Here is a 6,856-nt window from a genome sequence, read left to right as displayed (position 1 = left end):
TGTCCAGGAGCTCATATATACCGCACAGGGGCCCAAATTCTGTCCAGGAGCTCATATATACCGCACAGGGGCCCAAATTCTGTCCTGGAGCTCATATATACCGCACAGGGGCCCAAATACTGTCCAGGAGCTCATATATACCGCACAGGGGCCCAAATACTGTCCAGGAGCTCATATATACCTCACAGGGGCCCAAATACTGTCCAGGTGCTCATATATACTGCACAGTGGCCCAAATACTGTCCTGGAGCTCATATATACTGCACAGGGGCCCAAATACTGTCCAGTAACTCATATATACTGCACAGGGGCCCAAATACTGTCCAGGAGCTCATATATACTGCACAGGGGCCTAAATACTGTCCTGGAGCCCATATATACTGCACAGGGGCCCAAATACTGTCCAGGAGCCCATATATACTGCACAGGGGCCCAAATACTGTCCAGGAGCCCATATATACTGCACAGGGGCCCAAATACTGTCCAGGAGCCCATATACACCGCACAGGGGCCCAAATACTGTCCAGGAGCTCATATACACCGCACAGGGGCCCAAATACTGTCCAGGAGCTCATATATACCGCACAGGGGCCCAAATTCTGTCCAGGAGCTCATATATACCGCACAGGGGCCCAAATTCTGTCCTGGAGCTCATATATACCGCACAGGGGCCCAAATACTGTCCAGGAGCTCATATATACCGCACAGGGGCCCAAATACTGTCCAGGAGCTCATATATACCGCACAGGGGCCCAAATACTGTCCAGGTGCTCATATATACTGCACAGTGGCCCAAATACTGTCCTGGAGCCCATATATACTGCACAGGGGCCCAAACACTGTCCAAGAGCCCAGAGCCCATATATACTGCACAGTGGCCCAAATACTGTCCTGGAGCTCATATATACTGCACAGGGGCCCAAATACTGTCCAGTAACTCATATATACTGCACAGGGGCCCAAATACTGTCCAGGAGCTCATATATACTGCACAAGGGCCTAAATACTGTCCTGGAGCCCATATATACTGCACAGGGGCCCAAATACTGTCCAGGAGCCCATATATACTGCACAGGGGCCCAAATACTGTCCAGGAGCCCATATATACTGCACAGGGGCCCAAATACTGTCCAGGAGCTCATATATACTGCACAAGGGCCCAAATACTGTCCAGGAGCCCATATATACTGCACAGGGACCCAAATATTGTCCAGGAACTCATATATACTGCACAGGGGCCCAAATACTGTCCAGGAGCTCATATATACCGCACAGGGGCCCAAATACTGTCCAGGAGCTCATATATACCGCACAGGGGCCCAAATACTGTCCAGGAGCTCATATATACTGCACAGGGGCCCAAATACTGTCCAGGAACTCATATATACTGCACAAGGGCCCAAATACTGTCCAGGAGCCCATATATACTGCACAGGGGCCCAAATACTGTCCAGGAGCTCATATATACTGCACAGGGGCCTAAATACTGTCCTGGAGCTCATATATACTGCACAGGGGCCCAAATACTGTCCAGGAGCCCATATATACTGCACAGGGACCCAAATACTGTCCAGGAGCCCATATATACTGCACAGGGACCCAAATACTGTCCTGGAGCTCATATATACTGCACAGGGGCCCAAATACTATCCAGGAGCCCATATATACTGCACAGGGGCCCAAATACTGTCCAGGAGCTCATATATATTGCACAGGGGCCCAAATACTGTCCAGGAGCTCATATATACTGCACAGGGGCCCAACTACTGTCCAGGATCCCATATATACTGCACAAGGGCCCAAATACTGTCCAGGAGCTCATATATACTGCACAGGGGCCCAACTACTGTCCAGGAGCCCATACATACTGCACAAGGACCCAAATACTGTCCAGGAGCTCATATATACTGCACAGGGGCCCACATACTGTCCAGGAGCCCATATATACTGCATAAGGGCCCAAATACTGTCCAGGAGCCCATATATACTGCACAGGGACCCAAATACTGTCCAGGAGCTCATATATACTGCACAAGGGCCCAAATACTGTCCAGGAGCCCATATATACTGCACAGGGACCCAAATACTGTCCAGGAGCCCATATATACTGCACAGGGACCCAAATACTGTCCAGGAGCCCATATATACTGCACAGGGGCCCAAATACTGTCCAGGAGCTCATATATACCGCACAGGGGCCTAAATACTGTCCTGGAGCTCATATATACTGCACAGGGGCCCAAATACTGTCCAGGAGCCCATATATACTGCACAAGGGCCCAAATACTGTCCAGGAGCCCATATATACTGCACAGGGGCCCAAATACTGTCCAGGAGCTCATATATACTGCACAGGGGCCTAAATACTGTCCTGGAGCTCATATATACTGCACAGGGGCCCAAATACTGTCCAGGAGCCCATATATACTGCACAGGGACCCAAATACTGTCCAGGAGCCCATATATACTGCACAGGGACCCAAATACTGTCCTGGAGCTCATATATACTGCACAGGGGCCCAAATACTATCCAGGAGCCCATATATACTGCACAGGGGCCCAAATACTGTCCAGGAGCTCATATATATTGCACAGGGGCCCAAATACTGTCCAGGAGCTCATATATACTGCACAGGGGCCCAACTACTGTCCAGGATCCCATATATACTGCACAAGGGCCCAAATACTGTCCAGGAGCTCATATATACTGCACAGGGGCCCAACTACTGTCCAGGAGCCCATACATACTGCACAAGGACCCAAATACTGTCCAGGAGCTCATATATACTGCACAGGGGCCCACATACTGTCCAGGAGCCCATATATACTACACAGGGGCCCAAATACTGTCCAGGAGCCCATATATACTGCACAGGGACCCAAATACTGTCCAGGAGCCCATATATACTGCACAAGGGCCCAAATACTGTCCAGGAGCCCATATATACTGCACAGGGACCCAAATACTGTCCAGGAGCCCATATATACTGCACAGGGACCCAAATACTGTCCAGGAGCCCATATATACTGCACAGGGGCCCAAATACTGTCCAGGAGCCCATATATACTGCACAGGGGCCCAAATACTGTCCAGGAGCCCATATATACTGCAAAAGGGCCCAAATACTGTCCAGGAGCTCATATATACTGCACAAGGGCCCAAATACTGTCCTGGAGCCTATATATACTGCACAGGGGCCCAAGTACTGTCCAGGAGCCCATATATACTGCACAGGGGCCCAAATACTGTCCAGGAGCTCATATATACTGCACAGGGGCTCAAATACTGTCCAGGAGCCCATATATACTGCACAGGGGCCCAAATACTTTCCTGGAGCTCAAATATACTGCACAGGGGCCCAAATATTATCCAGGAGCCCATATATACTGCACAGGGGACCAAATACGGTCCTGGAGCTCATATATACTGCACAGGGGCCCAAATACTGTCCTGGAACTCATATATAGGGGCCCAAATACTGTCCAGGAGCCCATATATACTGCACAGGGGCCCAAATACTGTCCTTGAGCTCATATACACTTGCACAGGGGCCCAAATACTGTCCAGGAGCCCATATATACTGCACAGAGGCCCAAATACTGTCCTGGAGCCTATATAAACTGCACAGGGGCCCAAATACTGCACAAGGGCCCAAATACTGTCCAGGAACTCATATATACTGCACAGGGGCCCAAATACTGTCCAGGAACTCATATATACTGCACAGGGTCCCAAATACTGTCCAGGAACTCATATATACTGCACAGGGTCCCAAATACTGTCCAAGAGCCCATATATACTGCACAGGGGCCCAAATACTGTCCAGGAGCCCATATATACTGCACAAGGGCCCAAATACTGTCCAGGAACTCATATATACTGCACAGGGTCCCAAATACTGTCCAAGAGCCCAGAGCCCATATATACTGCACAGGGGCCCAAATACTGTCCAGGAGCCCATATATACTGCACAGGGGCCCAAATACTGTCCAGGAGCTCATATATACTGCACAGGGGCTCAAATACTGTCCAGGAGCCCATATATACTGCACAGGGGCCCAAATACTTTCCTGGAGCTCAAATATACTGCACAGGGGCCCAAATATTATCCAGGAGCCCATATATACTGCACAGGGGCCCAAATACGGTCCTGGAGCTCATATATACTGCACAGGGGCCCAAATACTGTCCTGGAACTCATATATAGGGGCCCAAATACTGTCCAGGAGCCCATATATACTGCACAGGGGCCCAAATACTGTCCTGGAGCCTATATAAACTGCACAGGGGTCCAAATACTGCACAAGGGCCCAAATACTGTCCAGGAACTCATATATACTGCACAGGGGCCCAAATACTGTCCAGGAACTCATATATACTGCACAGGGTCCCAAATACTGTCCAGGAACTCATATATACTGCACAGGGTCCCAAATACTGTCCAAGAGCCCATATATACTGCACAGGGGCCCAAATACTGTCCAGGAGCCCATATATACTGCACAAGGGCCCAAATACTGTCCAGGAACTCATATATACTGCACAGGGTCCCAAATACTGTCCAAGAGCCCAGAGCCCATATATACTGCACAGGGGCCCAAATACTGTCCTGGAGCCCATATATACTGCACAGGGGCCCAAATACTGTCCAGGAACTCATATATACTGCACAGGGTCCAAATACTGTCCAGGAGTCCATATATACTGCACAGGGGCCCAAATACTGTCCAGGAGCCCATATATACTGCACAAGGGCCCAAATACTGTCCAGGAACTCATATATACTGCACAGGGTCCCAAATACTGTCCAAGAGCCCAGAGCCCATATATACTGCACAGGGGCCCAAATACTGTCCAGGAACTCATATATACTGCACAAGGGCCCAAATACTGTCCAGGAACTCATATATACTGCACAGGGTCCCAAATACTGTCCAAGAGCCCAGAGCCCATATATACTGCACAAGGGCCCAAATACCTTCCAGGAACTCATATATACTGCACAAGGGCCCAAATACTGTCCAGGAACTCATATATACTGCACAGGGTCCCAAATACTGTCCAAGAGCCCAGAGCCCATATATACTGCACAGGGGCCCAAATACTGTCCTGGAACTCATATATACTGTACAGGGGCCCAAATACTGTCCAGGAGCCCATATATACTGCACAAGGGCCCAAATACTGTCCAGGAGCCCATATATACTGCACAGGGGCCCAAATACTGTCCAAGAGACCAGAGCCTATATATACACTGCACATGGGCCCAAATACTGTCCAGGAGCCCATATATACTGCACAAGGGCCCAAATACTGTCCAGGAGCTCATATATACTGCACAGGGGCCCAAATACTGTCCAGGAACTCATATATACTGCACAGGGTCCCAAATACTGTCCAAGAGCCCAGAGCCTATATGTACTGCACATGGGCCCAAATACTGTCCTGGAGCTCATATATACGGCACAGGGGCCCAAATACTGTCCTGGAACTCATATATACTGCACAGGGGCCCAAATACTATCCAGGAGCCCATATATACTGCACAGGGTCCCAAATACTGTCCAGGAGCTCATATATACTGCACAGGGGCCCAAATACTGTCCAGGAGCCCATATATACTGCACAGGGGCCCAAATACTGTCCAGGAGCCCATATATACTGCACAGGGGCCCAAATACAGCCCTGGAGCCCATAAATACTGCACAGGGGCCCACATACTGTCCAGGAGTCCATATATACTGCACAAGGGCCCAAGTACTGTCCAGAAACTCATAAATACGGGCAGTCTTTATACACCATGTATTGGCTTGGTGAACGCTGTGCCATTGGACCACCATAGGGCCATGATGGAAAAAAAAACAAAAATTTAAGAGCACAATACCATTTTTGGACAGGTCATCTGTCTAGGAAAGCTGCTGAGATTCCTTATCTACTGAAATAGACCGTATGCAGATACCAGCATACATACGCAGTCTGTGACCTGTAGATCATGAAAGAGCTGACAAATTTCCAGGGAGCTGAGAAAACCTGCAGAAAGGCAGTGAATTTTGATGGTTTCTTTCCCATGACACTGAAATTCTCCATGGTAGAGTGATGGTACCCAAACAAGCATTCAGGGTGCAGAAAGCAGGGACATAGAGAGGCAGAAGGCCAATGCCAGGCCAAAAGGCAGGAGGCCAATGCCAAGCCAAGCCACGAGGCGGGAGGCCAAAGCCAAGCCAAGAGGTAGGAGGCCAAAGCCATGCCAAGAGGCAGGAGGGCCAAAGCCATGCCAAGAGGCAGGAGGGCCAAAGCCATGCCAAGAGGCAGGAGGGCCAAAGCCATGCCAAGAGGCAGGAGGGCCAAAGCCATGCCAAGAGGCAGGAGGGCCAAAGCCATGCCAAGAGGCAGGAGGGCCAAAGCCATGCCAAGAGGCAGGAGGGCCAAAGCCATGCCAAGAGGCAGGAGGGCCAAAGCCATGTCAAGAGGCAGGAGGGCCAAAGCCATGCCAAGAGGCAGGAGGGCCAAAGCCATGCCAAGAGGCAGGAGGGCCAAAGCCATGCCAAGAGGCAGGAGGGCCAAAGCCATGCCAAGAGGCTGGAGGGCCAAAGCCATGCCAAGAGGCAGGAGGGCCAAAGCCATGCCAAGAGGCAGGAGGGCCAAAGCCATGCCAAGAGGCAGGAGGGCCAAAGCCAAGCCAAGAGGCAGGAGGGCCAAAGCCAAGCAAACAGGCGGGAGGACAAAGCCAAGCAAACAGGCGGGAGGACAAAGCCAAGCCAAGAGGCAGGAGATTGAACCATTAACCAGCTGGAGGGATAGTGAGATTTGAGGACCGCTGGTCTGTCGACTCAGACGATTATAATCTAAAGGACA

Source organism: Dendrobates tinctorius, unplaced genomic scaffold, assembly GCF_039654945.1.
Source record: "Dendrobates tinctorius isolate UK_male_01 unplaced genomic scaffold, ASM3965494v1 ptg000214l, whole genome shotgun sequence".
Classification (NCBI taxonomy): Eukaryota; Metazoa; Chordata; class Amphibia; order Anura; family Dendrobatidae; genus Dendrobates; species Dendrobates tinctorius.
This window is presented reverse-complemented; position numbering follows the sequence as displayed.